Consider the following 17,115-nt stretch of genomic DNA (forward strand, 5'->3'; position numbering starts at 1 on the left):
AGTTTTTCCGGCTATTTAAAAACATCATTTTGTTCGAATTTTCCAAATGTAGCATTCCATTTCGTCTGATACAAAATTCACACCCTTTTACCAAAACCAATTTAGTCGTTTACAGTTCAATTTCAAAGTTTGGTAACCCTTTTGATACACCTGGTCGAGAATTTTCGTCTTTATGGATTATATTCGTCTAGGCTGCTTCAAAATGGCAGCATTCAGAGATCAAATTCGTCTTTTATCAATCAATTTAAAATTGGTTTTAAGTAACTTAGTCAGGTGTGGTGTAAATCATTTCCCTCATTTCATATCAAAGAAAGGTTACCAAAAAAGCAAAGATTACCAATATCAACAATACAACATTATGTATAATAAACAAAAGAAAAGGAAAATCCTTACAATGACAAAAAAAAGAAATGCCACGAATCGATAAGCCATTAATTTGCTTGAACTGAATTCAAGTTGTCTGACAAAATACGAAATTAAATATTGGAAGTGCACTAAATCAATGTTGACGGAAGAAATTTGAATATTAGATACGGGAAAATTCGAATGATAAGCTTTTCAAAATATAAGAAACTTCCTTTGCGATTATCTCGAAAACGCTTTTTCTTCAAAGTCGACATATGTGGCTCTTCGTGAAAACGGTGACGATATGGTTGCTAACGCAACGTGTCCGCTGTTGTTAGGCAAAGCCTATCCGACTACGTACTTTATGCACCCCAAAAACATGGCATTTTTAACGTTGTTTTTCTCAGAAAATATGTTCAGTATGATTGAAAAGTTAATATATAACGTAAGAAGAAATTCTAAACTTAATGTCAGTGTAAAAAATCGCCGTCATCAATGCCAAAATGTCAAGACTGGTTACTGGTGAAGCTGACCTTCAACTCTAAATGAAATCGTTCGCAAACTTCCCCATATCTATGTATTTATATCAATCTCTGAGAATCTTTTCAAGTTGTTATTTCCCAGGTAGTTAGTTTTTTGTATGTATATTCCGAAGTTCAGCTTAATCTGTTGTTGCAAACGCTGGTGTTACACCTAGAACTATTTCCAAGGAAAATTTGGACTAGGATTTTCTGCCTTAGGCGCTAACGGTTGATCGATTTTGGCCAAGCAACACAATAACGTACGGTAGATTAGCATATTCATTAGCGTCACTCGGCGTGTTTTGGCGTGGGCCTCGGTATCGACTAATGGAAGCCGGCAAAAAGGGTGATATTTATCAATTAATAACTCGTGAACAAGGCTTTTATGCAATTGTTTACTGCGCACCATAGGGGATGGGGACCTTAGTAATATTCGTGAGGCTAAAAGATTGACAGATATTGCAAACGCGAGAGCTACAACTTTAAAAAGTGCACGTAGCCAGACCAATTTTTTTCTCCAATTTCAACGAAAAGTAATGAACATACCACAAGGATTTTTAGCACATACTCATTATAAGGGAAATAAATCCTGAAAGTTGCATGAAGATACTGTCTTCTAAACTGGACATAATAATTTTCAATGTGTTCCGTAACCTGTAGAAATCGCCTTTTGCAACCACTAGGCTGCACTGTCCTGTAATATAGCATTAGTTTGATATTGGGCATTGGACATCCACATTCGTTTGTACAGACAAGGTCCATTTTGTTGTTTGAATATTGGACATTAAGTCGGGCATTCAAATATGTTTGTACCGGTACATGTTTTATTTGGATATTGGACAATGGATAATATGTTTGCACAGAAATGTCAATATAGGTTTTTCCGGCTATTTTAAAACATTTATCATTCGAATTCCCTGTTTTTATATTGAAACTCGTCCATCAACACATTATATGGAAAAATAGACCTGGCTACGTGCACTTTTGAAAGTTGCAGTATCTGTCAATTTTTCACGCCTCACGAATATTGGTATGTTTCCTATTCTTCGAAATCACACGAAGACATCATCATGACGTCACCTCAATTTTTACGTAATACACATCACGGTCTACCTACGGAGTTTCAACCCAATCGAAATTACAGTTCTGCAGATAAAGGACTTTAAAATATGCACATGTGTGATGACGTCACGTGACACATGATGACGTCATGATGACATCACTCTTCGAGACACAACTTTGCTATAGGGACAATGCCTATTCTAAAGAAGTACGACAAAGATCAGTGCCAAAAAGTGACGAGCAAAAAATCGTGTACAAAGTCTATGGGATTTTGCATGAGCAAATAACATATGTTCATATGCTTTGTGTTATATCTTTGTGCATATGCAGTGAGGTAAATTATATGCAAGAACATACCGTAGTTCCAAGACAAACTTCCCCGGTTTCTGGTATGCGCGCGCGCCGCCGTAGCCATGCGCGTCGGCAAAGTGAAACTTTTTTTTCGATGAAAGATGATGTCTCAAAACCGCCAAACTCACTGGTTTGACTGGAATCCTGCTGCTGCACAATTTTAACGTGTTTTTAGATTGGGTTATGGTCAAAAATAAGCTCTCTGGACATATATTTGCACTAAGTTTAGTCGGGCACCATTTGCAGTCATCAGCCGACATTTGAAGCAAACAAAAATCAGGTAAAAAAAAAAAAAAGCCGCGTCGCCGCACCACTTTTTGGCAAGCTCCATACCAGAAACCGGAGACTTTTTTTGGCTTAAACCAATGCACCCGCCGAAAACAAGCGGTAAACCTATTGTAGCGAACAAATTATAGGCTGGCAAAATTAAATCAAAACCAAATTTCACTTTTCATTTTAAAACATTAACACTTACAATTTGAAGGTGTGCAGCCACCAAGACCGGAAAATACCAGTTACAAAACAATAATGCAAACATTTCGTCTACATGTCAAATTATTTCCATTTTTTTATGTCTCGTTTTTATGCCAGAGTTTTTTTTTGTACGTTTCGTGTCTGTTTCCTTTACTCGACCCCAAATTCACGCAGTTTATCACACTTCGATCTAGATAATTACGCAACAGTTTTTAAACGCGATGTCTTCACGGAATTCGCACCTAATTGGTAGCACAGGCCAATTATCTCTTTGATTCGACGGTACCAGTAGGAAGACGCCCCTCGAAATAAATGGTTATGGTAATTTACTGTCTTTTCCATGGTAATTCGTTTGTAGTAGTTAATATGTTCTCGAAAGTCCAGCTGAAAGCACATTTTTTGAACGTGGTATAAATTTGAAGCGTAAGGTAGAGTATGGTTGAGAACCATTTGTGCGTTTGGGAGAGAGAGGTGTCCAAGAGTTGTTGTGTGAAGTTTTGTTGGGTCGTCGCCACCCGTAACCAGCAGGCGAGTGGAAGCAACCACCGCAGGTACCGGGCCGGCCAACCTAAACTGATGAGGCCGAGAGCCACGCATAGTCAGAAGTACATGTAAAAGTACTTGCTTGACCCTCTCTTCAGCTGTATATGACCAGACGTCACACGGCAGTAGCCTGACCCAAGAGTACACTCCCCGAGAGTAACCGTAAGTGCCTTTGTATTATCAAAAACTGATTTTTGAATCGTGTTTAGTTATACGTGTAATCTGAATCTACTTATTTAGACATTATTTGAGATCAATTTGTATTTTCATGTGTGATTACAAAAGAACAGAGATTTGTAGTGTTTTGGGTTATTTTACATTTCATAAACCAACCCTATTCCGATCCCGTGAGACCAATCTCTAAATGGCAGGGACCCCACTGTAGCCAGGAGGTGACTAATATAACACACTGATCGAGGCAGAGACGACCAGCCAGTCCATGCTAGTGTCACCCCCTGAGCCGAATTCTGTATCTGGGGAAGGTTGCAAGTATCTTACACATCATCTAGAATCTGGAATCTTAAACCAACAAATTGGCTTTGATTTAAATTGTAACTTGTAAAACTTAAAGACCGGTTGCTTTGTTTTCTTTACTTTATTTCTTTAAATGTAACAACTAAGTTGGCTTTATTTGAAGATTTGGATTGATATTTCTGTATTCGTTTCTTTGCTGGATAAGCAGATTTTCCGTTAATATTTTGTTAAGACTCAGTTGAGAAATTGCTGAATTATTTTGTTGGATTGAGCTTTCATATTTTTTTTGTGTTGTTGCAAAGTAGCTAATTTGTATGCCGTGCTAAGTTAACCTGCTAAGTTAACCTGCTAATTTAACCTGCGATTTAATTTGCTTGATTTGAGAAGTTTCTTTTGATTTGCCTAAGTTGAATTCTGTTATATTTTGTCATCTTCAGAGAAACCCTGACTTCTTTGGATCGTTCTTAAGTTGCGTTCTTGAAATGTGGAAGTTCCTCTGATTTAATTTGATTATTTTGTAAATATTCTTGTAAATATTCCTCTTCTTTTCTTCATTTGATTTTTCTTTAAAATAAAATTGTGCTTTTGCTCTTGAAGTTAAAATCAAATCCGTTTCTGTTTGCCTTATTTACTGAGTTCAAGACAGAACCATCCCATGTATGTAAGGTCTTGAAAAAATACTTGACGCTACACATGTACAACACCCAGCTGCTGGCAAGAACCTATGGAAATGGGATTAATTCCCATTTAACAAAAGATCTGAGTTAAATTCCAAGCCACGCTCAAATTTGCATCAACCAAAACATGACGGCTTAGGCCTATGAGTATGAGGAATGCACAAACAAAATTACAAATTCCACAATAGCCAAAAAGAAATGCTCCAGGAGAATCTCTTAAAATTAATAGGCAGGTAGGCTATTTATGTACATGTACCGTGATGTACCCCACACACTGGACTAGGTGACACAGTGATATGAAATTGATATTGATTGAAATTGACACTTTGATATGATATGAAATTTGCATCAAAAAGAGGAAATGTTTAGGAATTGATAACAGAAGGTGCCATGACATTTTTTTGGGGGTTGTAAAACCAGAAATGAAATGTATGCAAGAAACTTATCAGAGACAAACAGTTAAAGACGATGTTTTGAATTGAAAATTGAACAAAACGAAAGGAAATATGTCTTAAAATTAAGTCGACTTACCACACGTGATGGCAAAGACTACTTCAGCGGCTAAGTATCGCGACATGTTGATAGTCTGTTCTGAAAGCTTGGTATACCGTTACTCAAATTTAAAGCGATGGCTGTGGTCAGCATAACAAATGGTGAGCAAACTGTGGTGAACTTTGTGTTTTCTCAGCATTTGTTGAAAAAACACAAAACCTAACTACTACTCCGATGTTACACGGAGGCATCAGAAGCTTTTACTGAGTCTGATTGGATGGCTTGAGGGAGCATTCACAACTAATCGCTTTATCGATGACACGGTCTTCTCAAATGAAAGCACTTTTAGGAATTAAACGGCTGTTTTTTTTTTCGCTTGAAGCGTACAACAAGAATGGTATATTGTGTGGGCTGCTTGAAATAAATGGAGTTTGCAAATACGGACAGGCGGTTGACGTCAGACACCGGAACAGTTCGGGATGAACTCGAAATGAAACAACACAAATTTAGAACAGAAGGTGAAAGCTTTCTAGGATACGACAGTCGCGCAGTGGAAATGATATGTGGGGAGGTTTGGATAATATATGAAGAGTTGGATAATCGCAAAGAAAACTCGGCATGGTTGCTGGCAACAGTAGGAATCGAAAATGAACACAAGTACTTAGTGTCTGAGAAAATTCAATTCAATTGAATTCAATTTATTATACTCGTCACGTAAAAAACATGAAAATTGATTTCCAGTGTGCATTATACATGTACAATAAGACCACAGATATATACGAATGTAAAATAAATAAAATTTGATGTAAAAAACAAAAGGTACTATAAGATATTAACACAATGACAGAGACTATATTTACAGACTATCAAAAATTACAAAGTTGTCATCCAACAAATAAAAACACCAGATTGTTACACAAGGAAACTAGTAAAAGACCACAAATAAAAACACGTGAGTAAGAGCGGACTAATTCATTACGTTTCCCGTCAAACATTAGAGTGTACTTTCTCTATGTTTCAATGAAATCAAATTACTCACAAGGGTGTTTTCATGTCAGTTTTGTCAATGCATGGTTGGAAATTCTCAGAAATATATTCACCAAACTGTAATTATAATTAATAATTAAAATTATAATTAAAGACTTGTAATGCTCTATTATATTGTTATTTTACATTGTCACTTTTTATGCCATTTGCGCATTTCCTACAAGTTATTCAGACAATATAACACAGACAGGAACATTATTTAGATTAAAGCCCACTAAGCCCAATACAAAGCCAAACAATTAAGCTTACTCAATGTAAAGCTAGCACTTCTTATGTAGAAATTAATGTTTGCATGCTATTATTTCAGAAATATCTCAGAACCCACTATCATTGGGAACCAACCTAACTGCGGACCGACTGAGCGATCGACTGAGCGATCGACTGACCGACCGACTGACCGACCGACTTTCACTTTTTGTGACCTAAACTATTTCGTTAAAACTTAAACTAACAATTTGCTGACATGTTAGCCACACTGTAAAACGCGAGAACATGTGACACGTTTATAAAATAAACGCAGTGTTTTAGATTTAAACACTATGTGACAAAATTAAACACATCATGTGTTTTTAAACAAAACAGTTAGCGTTTAATGTCAACAGTGCTATAGGGTGTTTATTATGAGATCGGTTTTAGAAAATGGTTTACCTGTTCAATTTCACTAGTTAGCATTTTGTTTATTCCCAAAGAATAACACTTTGTTTAAAAAAGGCTTATTAACTAATTAGGACACTAATAATAACTGAAGTTATTAATTTAGCTGTTTGTGTTCAACACCTAATAAACACGGTACACGTCACGATGTTTAAATATGACCACGTGATGTTAGGTCTTAACCAATAGGATTAAATCTGATTGCGTGCTGGCGCGGCATAATCGGGCCAGTTAATTACGCGGCACAAAGACAACCGCCATTTTTCTGACAATAATCTGGGCACACTAATAGAATAATGTAATGGCGAGAATTATTATCGTCATTCGTGGTAACAAAATTTGCACGGGTAATGAAACAATATACATGTATGATGTAGTCTCACAGAAGGCACTAACAGTTGGTCATGACCTAGGCTAGAGGTCAAGTTTGGTATGCATATTGCCAAGTCAGCAAGAGTACATGTACTCAGATGCAACGTATTCTGTGCATGCAGTTCGACGGTTGTAGTTTGAACCAGTTCTGGAAGCTCCCAGTCCCACACAGGTGGTAAGTTTTGTCTTTTGTGTTGTTTGATTTAATTAATCCCTATATACAATATGATAGATTTAGAAATACGAGATGAGATGAATTAGTGGGAGCAATTATTGGCCAAAGGATCGTGTGATAAAACATGAATATGAAGGGGAAAAAACAACCCTGATTTTGATTTCCTCATATTATTTTTCTTGGATGACGATGCTGTAATACAGTATAACTGCTGTGCAGCTCACAATATTATGAAGGAAGTTCTGTATTTGAGCCACATTATGGGGTGGTCTATGTTGAGTGTATACTTAATATGAGGCTATAAGCCTATGGGGCGAATTACAATTGCAAACACGCAGTGTCAAAATGTTTGTAATCTTGGAAAATTCAGTGAAGTGGATTTTTTTTTTTTGAAATCGTGATTTAACTATTCAATAAAAGCATGCTAGTGTTATCACCACTGCCTAAGTTATGTAAGCTGAAAGGGACCAGCATGAATGATTTTGAAAAGAAAATTCTAGTATTTGTAAGGTCAGGTACAAATTGTTTAACCATAATTTCCATTTCACATGATGTTATGGGCGTATATTGTTTTGATATTTTCTTTCTGTATATTTTCAGGGTGTGTCTAATCCCTTGCAGATGAAGGAAGCTATTGACTTTAAAATAAAGTAAGTGTCTTTTGGCATTGATCGTCATTTGGCAGTGCAGTGTGTGATTGTAAAGATCAGCTGTGTATACAACTTTTGAAAAACCCGCAGTGCGTGTACATAAAAGATGATCCCCAAATTGTTGGTACAATGCAGTATTTCACAGGGATTCAAAACCATTCGTTTTACAGAACATGTGTTATGTTTTGAATATAGGGTCCTCTGTAGACGCTCGATGTAATTGCATACATGTACGTTCAGCAGAACACCAAGTTTGAACGTGGCGAGGGTACGAAGACGAGGAGAGTGCTAACTATTCATGAGGTAATTTTGTATTGTAAAATATATTATTCAAATCTTCAATTTAATTGAATGATGATGTTTGGCTGAGATTCTATCTTGCATAAGAACCTTTCAACTTCCACTGTAAATTTACTCTGGCGGTAAAACATCATGAAATGAAACAGTATAACATTCTAGGTGAATACAATTTTGAAATACAATTTTAAATAGAAAGTCTCCGTAAATACCTACATGACTGCAAAGTTATTGGTACGAAACTGTGAAAAGCTTGCCTATTTTCTTCAGATTTTATTTTTAATATTTGATCCACGATCAAGCTCAAGCTGTAACTTTACAGTCTTTGTGCACATTATCCCTGATAACAAAGGTTAATATTGACGTGAGTCCCAAAAAGGCCGACAATTGTGCAATTTACTTTTGAACCCAATTTTGTAATCAGTTTTCATATTCTTCCTGGAGTAAACTTTATTAATGACTTGTCATTTTAGGGTCTCCATTATTTTTTTTTTACTGTGAGTTTGGTTTCACTTTCAAAGTTGATCAGTTTATGTATGGCTCACTCAGAAATCTTGTTTATGTCCACAGAATGCTGCTGAACCAGACAGAGTATCTGCATCAAAACTACAGTTTACATTACATGTGGAGACACCATCAAGAAAGTCTCGAACTACAACACGTACAATGATGCGCTTCTTCTCCAGCTTGGGGAACTATGCCTTTGATTTGGATTGTCCAAAGTATTTTCACGTGCTTTGAGTTCTTTTCAAAAAATCATAATTAGAGAAAAGTTTTCCTGGCAGATTCCAGCGAATTGATGCAGTTCACTACAAGGTATTTGTGTATAAATTAATTAGATATATTGTTGAAATCTCAGCTAAAGATCAATACTTATTTTACCACTTCAAACTATAACGAAAACCTTCATAGGTTTTAAAAAACAAGTATAATTCATTTGCAGTTTTACTTCTAACTCTCATTGAATTGGAAAATAATTGATTTTAGCCCTATTTCCAGATATATTCATTTACTTTTAATTCACCCTTTTTGTGTTTGTTTATGTTTTTGTTTCTTTGTTTTGATACTTGTGAAAAATGTAATTGGCCTTAATGTTGGGGTCTTAAAAAAGGATTGTTGGAAACATACTGATAGGCATGTGGCATATTCACATAAATGTCACATTATTTTTGCTGTCGTGATGTACAATATTTTCTAGGGGTGACCATAAAAATGCATTTGTATTTTATTGTTGTCATTTTCATGATTCGATAGAACTGAATAGGCCTTTCACCACAATCCTATAGGTGAAAATGAAGACAGCTTTGTGAAGTGCCCTAAATGCGTTTATTTCAATGTTGTTAATATTGTGACTGAAGTTTTACTTGCAATTTTGAATACTGTTCGAAAACTAAACACACACTGTGAATATAAACACTTGAAAATAATAATAAATGGCGTCACATGTTTAAAATCTGTCACAGGCAATAAACGTGTCACATGTTTAAAATTACAACAGATTGACGTGTTTTCTTTTTGACTGTGTGTTTACTTTTTAAACGTCAGTAGTATTTAAATGTTAAACGCCCTTGATGTATATATTTTAAACACTGTTCCGTTTAAAGATTAAACACCGTCAGTGTGCTGATTTTAAACACCAAATATGTTTTCAAATTAAACATGTTCATTGGATAAACTGCGTCACATGTTTAAAAACTGTCACAGATTAGTGTTTATTTAGGTGTTCTAAACCTAAACACATGGTTTACAGTGCAAATGTTCCCTTTTTTATACACTCCATTAATGAATAACACCTCCGTGTTAACCAAGCTCTTTCTGTTTTCTCAGGTGTACGAATCAAACCTAATCTAATGCGCTTTGATTTCTAACATTCCAATAAACCACAGGGAAATCAATAATAGGTGCATAGATAGACAAGTTTACATATGCCACTTGGGCGGGGTTTGAACCTGCGACCTCTGGAGTATCGTACCGGTGCTCCGCAATTGAACTGGGTTGTCCAGTCTCATGCAACACGCACTTGGCATCATTTAATTAGGCAATCCAAATGAGTGCAAGTGCCATTTTTGTCATCAGATTTTTTCCCGACCGACTGACCCTACTTCAGAGGCAAAACAATTTGAGAGTCGTAAAGACAAAGAGGGACGCCGTATTAAAGTAGGAACCAACTGCTTAACATCTTAGAATTACATGACTATGATAGCTCTTTTAATGAATGCTTTTAATCATCACCAATCACTGAGAATGCAATTATCATGTATTAATTAAACAACAACGTAGCTCAATAAAGTATATATTATACTCAGCAAAAAGGTGAAAGTGAATGTGTGCCATCATATTAGGTGCACAATGTGCAAGTATGTGGTATAAAGGTGCCAGTAACCTTTTAACGTTGTGCATGGACGATCCAAAATAGAAGATCCAGTGGATGTTAGTCTAAAGCAAGAAAAATAATGCTGTGAAGGTATACAGCAATAGTTGAGTGTAAATCGTTTATGTACCACAGAACGTGAAGCATAATTATTTACATTATGTACAACCTGAGATAGAGATTTGAACGACAAAACAGCGTAATTATGTCTGTTATGGTTTCAATAAAGGAACTTGTAATGAAAAAGTATTACATACAACCATTTGATTAAAATTGCAATCCACCAACTCGCAGAATATCTAACAAAATTATCCGTTGTTTCATTCTAAAATGAACAACACGGATACCAAACTCTTTCTGTTTTCTCTAGCTATACGAAGTAAACCAAAACTACTATGTACTCTAATTTCTAACGTTCGAATAAACCACATACATTGAACATGGGTGCATATATAATAAGTAGAACGTTCAACAAACAAACTGAATGAAGCGGGGTTTGAACCTACGACCTCCGGAATACCGTACCGGTGCTCTACCAAATGGGTTTTCCAGCCCTATGTTGGGGGTTCGACGTTATGTCCATACTTTTGTTCAAGGGTGCTAGTGGAATCGCTTTTATTGCTCCCATTTATTTCCAAAACAAGGATATGCAAAGATGTTCCATATTCGATTGTTTTCAAAAACGAAAATAATGGGTCACGAATCATTACAATACTGAACATCACTCCACATGGAATCAATTTATCGGACATTGAATCAACTCAAACCGAAGCGCACGTCTACCGGTGTGGCGAGTAGGGTAAATGCGAACAGCAGACGCCACGATGGCCTGGTTGAAGTAATTAGTGTGAGGGGTAGAAGCAGAGTCGATATCTCCGCCATCAAACAACTGTTAAGAAAGGTTAACAGAAGAAAACGGTGTAAAGGAAAAGAATACATACATTTTCCTCTCAAAAAAGTACACCAAGATACGTCATTAAGTAATTTTCCGTTAAATTTTAACAAGACGGATATAATTGCTTCTCTAGTACACCTGCTGTTATGAATTATGGCTTCCCCATTTACAATGGGAATGTCAATAGTTGTGTCAAGCGTGTGTTACTCATTTTTGTTTAAGAATTTCTTGACGACACCTTACACAATCGATCGGAACTCACAACTGTATCTTGCTCAATAACAGTTACCCATGTAATTATTGAAGCACTTATACGGCAAGCCTACCTTGATATCACCATTGGCTTCCTTGATGTACTCGTAGCCAGATGAAGGTGTAGGCTTGTAGGACACCTTAAATTCTGTCACAAGATATGAGAACCAGGAGAATTCATATCCTTGCGTGATGACGCCAGAAACCCTAGTCGTTTGGAGGAGATCCACCTCAATCCAACATGAGCGCGAGCTATCATGAGCACACAAACCAAAAGAGACTTTAATCAGTGTCATTGATAAACAAGCGCGCAGGTCAAAGGAGGGGAAATAATTTTCCTGTGAATGCAAAGAATTATATTATTAAACGTTGCTATGCAGGTGGTACGTTAACTACGCATGACCGAATCTGAAGAGCTGTAGACCTTTCCTTTGTTTGTAAACATTGGCGTCATTTTATAAGGGCTGCTGCAAGCGCATGAATTGAAGCCGTGATTGGCAACATATATTTTTCCACAAGAAGTCTCCATAACGCCCTCAATACAAAGTAAAAGGGCATTTTTAGGAATTACGTTGAAGCTTTGTTGACAATGATGTATTTCCATCAATTAAATAATACTTTGGTTATCTGCAGTAACTCTTCTTCATTTTTGCGGTGTGGGACTTTCCATAGTTTTGCAACCCGTGGTTGGCAAAATGCAGTTTTCCAACCAAGCGTAAAAAAAGGTCCATAAGAGCACATAGTAAGTGAAGCATACTTTAGTGGTATTTGCGGAACGTTAATAATATAATTAGGATACTGAGCTGTTTGGTAAGGAGCCATTCAAGTGGCAACGACTTGCCACTCTTTCAAGTCTTATTCCAAGGCCTTGTGTGGATTTTGATCCTCTTAGCGCCGTCAAAGCACCACAGTGATATAGAGGGCGCCATTACCAAGATGAATCACAATCCGGTTGGAAACTTTGGCACTTGGATCCAAGAGATTTTGAGCATGCCTCAAACACGCTTAATGGGTTCTTGGAAAATGTCGAGACTCGGTGCCAAAGTTCCAACATGAATGTTAATTATCTTGTTCAATGCGCACATGTCACCGCAATGGTTGAGGGCGTTAACAGGGATCGAAATCAGCTACATTCAGGTCCAGTGACCTACCAGTATATCGTGGCCCAATATGATGGGCCATTCAGTCGTGCCAGGGCAGCAGGATGGATGGAACTTGAACTTGATGCCCGGATGCGCTCATCAGGAATGGTGCCGTCTTCAAGACCCAGTTGGTGACAACTATCTGTTGTCAAGATCAAAATAAAACCATTGAATGACATACAGCATTTTGATTCCGTATAGTGCGGTATTCTTCCATGATAGTTCCATGTCTTTCTCAATAAGGAACGGTTTCAATAAAGACAGCATTTCATTAGCTGATTTTTTTGTGCCAATAGGAAGCGGACATTAAATGTTTACAATTGTGGAATAACCATATTTTAAAGGTCTGGGTTCCAGAAAAGCCATGTCTTTAATTTACGGAGTATACGTGGAAAACAAAAGTTTGCCTACATCTGACGCAGCCTATTTATTTAATTTGGTCGGCGTGACAACCATGGACAGTATTTATTTCGGCACCATATTGACCCGATATAAAAGCCAAAAAAAGTCACACAATTTCATGACGATCACAAAAAGCGTTCCCGAGCTATTACAAGACATGCCATCGGATTGTGCCCTCCACCCTCATCGAATGGGAAAAAAAGTGATGTGGGCTGTATCAGGTCGTTTTTTAAATATTGTAAATCATCCCCCCCCAAAAAAAAAAAAAAAGAAAGAAAGAAAGAAAAAAAAAAGAAAGAAATCAATAAAATAAAATAAAATAAAATAAAATAAAATAAATAAATAAATAAATAAATAAATAAATAAATAAATAAATAAATAAATAAATAAATAAATAAATAAATAAATAAATAAATAAATAAATTCTTAAATAGCAGTTTGAGATGTTACGTAGGTGAAAAAACCCCAGAATGATTGCTTGATGAACATTGAATTTTATCCATTTTGGATTCATTTAGAATTTAACAAAAATAAGTTTATATAAGAACAAATACGATCTGAACTGAAACAGTTTACTTAAGACATGTTTAGAACTACAAATTTGAATGATAAATAAAAAATGAAATCGGATATACATCAGCCCACATAGTTTTTATTTTTTCAATCTCCCCTTCAAGCCAGCTGTGCTAAAAAGTGGCTGGTTTTGACCGAGACAGAATAAGTATAAAAATTAATGTGCTAAGGAAATTTGTGCTTACTGTAGAAGATAGTTATTTCGACTTACCCTTCTCAGTATCGTTACGGCATTGTCTTGGGCATCGTTTGCGCACTAACTCCTCAAATCGTGCCATCCACTGGTGCATGTCTTCAGCATCCAGCAGCTCCGGTGGTTGACCGATGTTGCAAACCCTCGTCTTGCCCTCCACACAGTCCATGAGTACTAGAACGACCAAATTAGTGGTCCAGAAAGATTTATGCAAACTGCCAACCCTGACATTCAAGTTAACCAAATGTTACTCAAAATCCTTATAATGGTTGCAATGAAAAGAAATCAACCAATATTTTTTCTTCCGAATTTAATGTTTAACCCTAAAAGGGCCGGACTATTTTGATCAGCTCTCAGCCGGGGGGGGGGGGGGGGGGGGAGAGAAGGGGAGGGAGCGGATTCCGCTCCTCCTAAGATCTCGGCCATCGAGTGACGACAAATTTTGAAGCTCGGTAAATGCATAAAACAACTTGTCATGAACATATGAACATATAGTCATGAAGTCAAGAAACTTCATGACTATAGGTCAAAGGGTTTGGAATTATGGCTAATTAATTATTCATATGCATAAATGGTAATTCTGCTCTGTGTTTACTACGTATATGGGAACATTCAGTTTCACGCCGCGTAGCGCCGGAATTTTTTAAATATTTTTTGTATCAAAAGATGCGCAAGGCTCGATTTTAAAAGTTGGGGACGGATTCCGCCCCGGCCTCTTTACGGTTAAGCTCTTACAAATGTACCCGAATTCTCCTATGACCCAATTAGTGATGTCCAAGTAGGAATAATGCTTAGCCCATACAGGCTCGCCATCAGTTGGTCAGATTCCAATAAGGGCAGTAGAGCATGGCAGCTTATCAATGTTTTCACAGTAAGAGTGTGAAATTATTAAAAAACTTCGGATATGATTGAGTGACCGAGAATCATTGCAATCATCAATCCTTCTACTCCCAGTTCATTCTGAAATTCACAGCAAGGATTGCGTATATTAATAACCATTTATACAGTATAAACATTGTTCCCCCAAACTGAAATATGAACCCAGTGGCCAACTTATAAGGGATGCGTTGTGGAACACCCTCCCCTTAGATGTTGTTGTGAGGCAGTTAAGAGCTGTTTAAATATAAAAAAAAAACAACAATCAGACTAAATAGAAAAGCCTATTTGGAGAAAAGGCAAAACTAGCTTGCAGGGTTTGACTGCTCATGAAAACCTTGTCCAACTATATGCTCATGACAATGTAAACTGATTCTGCATGTTTCCGTGTAACTGCACAGTAAGCCAAAAACAACATACATGATGAAACACTCCGAATTTTACAAGAACAGGAGATTTTAAAAGAGTCTGAGAAAAAAAAGACGATTTTACTAGCTTATCAAACTTACCACTACTGGTTGCAAAGAATGCCACAATCACCAAGAACCGCGACATGATCATTCAATTTCAACAGTGTAGTTCACAAATTTGTGGACAAAATTCGTTGCCTGTGGTCATCAACACCAACAGAGAAGCAGTGCTGAGTCTTTTTACAAAACCTCGCTTCAGCCTCAAACTTGCAATGAAAGTGGAAGATAGAGGTACTGAAATGTCGACTTTACACAAGGGTCTTAATGGATTGCATTTACTTGGTTGCACAACGGCACTTTACAAATTGAGCTTTTTAGAAATAAAACGGTTGCGAAATTTTTGAAATTTTTTTTCAGAATCAAGTCCAAATTTGGTGCCTGGCACTCAATTTGATGAAACCAACTCTGTAACCAGCTTGAGTAGACAAAGCATGAAGAACGATGGCGCCATACCACCGGGAATGAGTGAGTGAACTCAGACAAAGTACGGTTTACCCCAACCTCGTTTCCATGGGTACGATCTAGCTGCGCCATGTTGGTTTCCAGCATGCCTTGCGCGATCTTAGTGAAGGAACGCGCACGCGCCCATGGCGTCGAGGCAGGGTTTACCCTTATAATCAACCGCGGCGTTGCGCCCATAGACCAATCCGGGCACGCTATCACTTCTATCACGGAGGTCCCCATCAGTAACAAAAGCTAGCTATTGTTCTGTCATGGAACATTTTTTAAATCTATTGTTCAAGACACGACATGTTCAGAATTACAAATGTGAAAAGAAAACCTGAAAATCGAATACAACCGATCCCGCATATTATTTAGGGAGATGGGGGTGGGCCATCAAAGTTGATATATTACACCACAAACATCGCATCAAAACTGAAGCTTGACTGTCTTTTGAGAGTCAAGACAACTTCTCTGTTTTTGGTTACATTCCTACTTTGCCCTACTAAAGAACCAGGGCACCGTTACGTTGGGAATTTCGTCGTATGTAATTTGCTATAGTTAAGGGGAGTTGAAATTACTATTCCTACATTGCGCTACTACTGACCCTAGGCAAAATGGTAATTTTGTTAATTGTATGCACTTTTTTTTTATAGGTAAGGGGTGTTCAATTTACCCATGGGGTAATATTCCCACATTGCGCTACTACCTTACCCGGGCAAAGTGGGAATTACAGGCAATTGTAATGTATTTTGCTATAGATAAGTGCTGTTCAAAGTACCCATTGGTAATATTCCCACATGGCCCTACCACAGAACCTGGGCAAAGTGGGAATTACTGGCAATTGTGATGTTATTTGCTATAGATACGGGCTGTTCAAAGGACGCATTGGTAATGTTGTAGGTTTGTTTAGGGGAAGAAGGAACTGAACAAAATAGAGTCAGATTGCTACTTAGTACTTTTAACAAATCAATATCTTATGCTCATTATTGAATGAATTTTATTTAAAGGGTGAGGTGACGGGGATATATTCATGGAGCAAGTAAGGAAACTATCATCACCTGAATCGAAGCAGTTTGGAATTTGTTATTCAGGGAGTCCACATTTTTAATTACAATGGCACGATTAAGATTCATTTATTCCTTAGAAAATCACTTCCTGAAAATAATTAAGTGCCGTTGTTGCATACATACAAGTGACTTCAGATGAGCTACAAAATTGTGTGTCATCAATCAATCATAACTACCGTTTCAAACTAGTTTTATGCCATGCGTTATTGATTTTTATTTTTTGCAAGTTATTTAACTGTTGCGGACAGAATAGCAGTAAACTTTGCTGATCCAGAAATAACAATGTGCTGTTGTTT

The 17,115-nt window shown here is 37.0% G+C and overlaps 1 long non-coding RNA gene across 1 annotated transcript; it reads left to right on the forward strand.

Moving 5' to 3' along the window:
• Positions 1-7,136: 7,136 nt before the first annotated feature.
• LOC119736923 lies at positions 7,137-9,534 on the forward strand. Its single transcript, XR_005272320.1, has 4 exons — positions 7,137-7,187; positions 7,788-7,837; positions 8,033-8,140; positions 8,705-9,534. It is a non-coding gene; the product is annotated as an uncharacterized LOC119736923 (long non-coding RNA).
• Positions 9,535-17,115: the final 7,581 nt, after the last annotated feature.

Source organism: Patiria miniata, unplaced genomic scaffold (assembly GCF_015706575.1).
Source record: "Patiria miniata isolate m_02_andy unplaced genomic scaffold, ASM1570657v1 HiC_scaffold_3, whole genome shotgun sequence".
Classification (NCBI taxonomy): Eukaryota; Metazoa; Echinodermata; class Asteroidea; order Valvatida; family Asterinidae; genus Patiria; species Patiria miniata.